Below are 1,549 nucleotides of genomic sequence, written 5' to 3'. Positions count from 1 at the left end.
GTGGTGTACTCATGCCCCTTCTGCGCATGTTTTTCATGTGCAGATCCAAGTACCTCCACTCAGGCGTACTATCCTCGAGGCGGAGAGATCTAGCGGAGACTTCGAGGTATATCTGCGCGTCCGCAGACCAGGAGTCGTTATTCTGTTCCAGCTTTAGTAGTTATTCTATCCTTTTCTTTTAGTTGTTTAGACATTCTGGAGTTAGAGCAGCATATCACGTTTCTATTAGCCTGTGGTTCCCATGAGTTTCCGGGTTTTGGGATAAAATTGTAGACTTCCGCGTTTATTTTTGAGTTGTATATGCCAAGTGGCACTTATATACCGTTTTCTTCTAGTTTTGCTAAATTTAATTAAATGTTTCCGCAAGTTATATTAATTTCCGCACTGTTAGGCTTACCTAGTTGTAGGAACTAGGTGTCATCACGACATGTTCATGGAGGGTGAACCGGGGTCGTGACAGATAAGTAGCTAATGAACTCTGTAGAGAAGTGCTAGCCACCTACAATAAGATCATAGTCATTTAATATATTCCTGTGGTACATTTCCATATAAAGACTTAAAATCCTTGAATTATTTAAAGCATTCAGACTTATGATGTATCAAATAATTTATTTATGTTTTGAGTAATCATTTACGAACGTCATAAAAATACTTAAATTACCTCTTGCCTATATGTTCATTAAACAACACAATCAAATTGGATTAGTTCTAACTTATCACTAGCTTCCTTTCCTTTAGAGCAGATATATCTCTTAGTCATATTTTCTTCTAAATAGGATCCACAAGTTGATAATACCTCTATTTTCAGTGAACTTTATGGCCCATCCTCGACCAATTTTAAATCCTATCTACATAATTATGACTTAGACGCATGTACACAGATAAGTTCACTCAATTTTGAAGAATATTTTCTCTTATAAGGTAGACTAATAGTATTCAGTTTAGAAGAGATATTAACAATAATAAGGTCATGCATCTATGTACTACAAGAGATAAAACATTTATTGAGATAAAAAACACAAGAGTTATTCGAAAGTAATTAGATATCCATCTCTTATTTTACAAAAAGTACATATATTGCATCCTTTAAATTAGTATCTTATCACTATCAGAGAAAATTTTTGAGAAGTGATGCAACTAACTACATGAAGTCACGATGAAGTTGAGATATGAAAAATTAAATAGATCATAATAAGTCAATTAATACTGAATAATATATATATATATATATATATATATATATATATATATATATATATATATATGCAAATCAAATAGCAAATTTCGATAGAAAAAGAATTATTCACGCAAAGTATGTTATATAATGCAAGAATTTTAAAATCCTAAAAGAAACAGAACCAACTCAGAAGGAGAGGATACTATTATTTTTAGTCAATTTATATAACCATTTAATATGAAAAATTTAAATACACACTGCGCGCGCGCGCGCACACACACACACACACACACACACACACACACACACACACACACATATATATATATATATATATATATATATATATATATATATATATATATATATATT

This window comes from Nicotiana attenuata, unplaced genomic scaffold (genome assembly GCF_001879085.1).
Source record: "Nicotiana attenuata strain UT unplaced genomic scaffold, NIATTr2, whole genome shotgun sequence".
Classification (NCBI taxonomy): domain Eukaryota; kingdom Viridiplantae; phylum Streptophyta; class Magnoliopsida; order Solanales; family Solanaceae; genus Nicotiana; species Nicotiana attenuata.
This window is presented reverse-complemented; position numbering follows the sequence as displayed.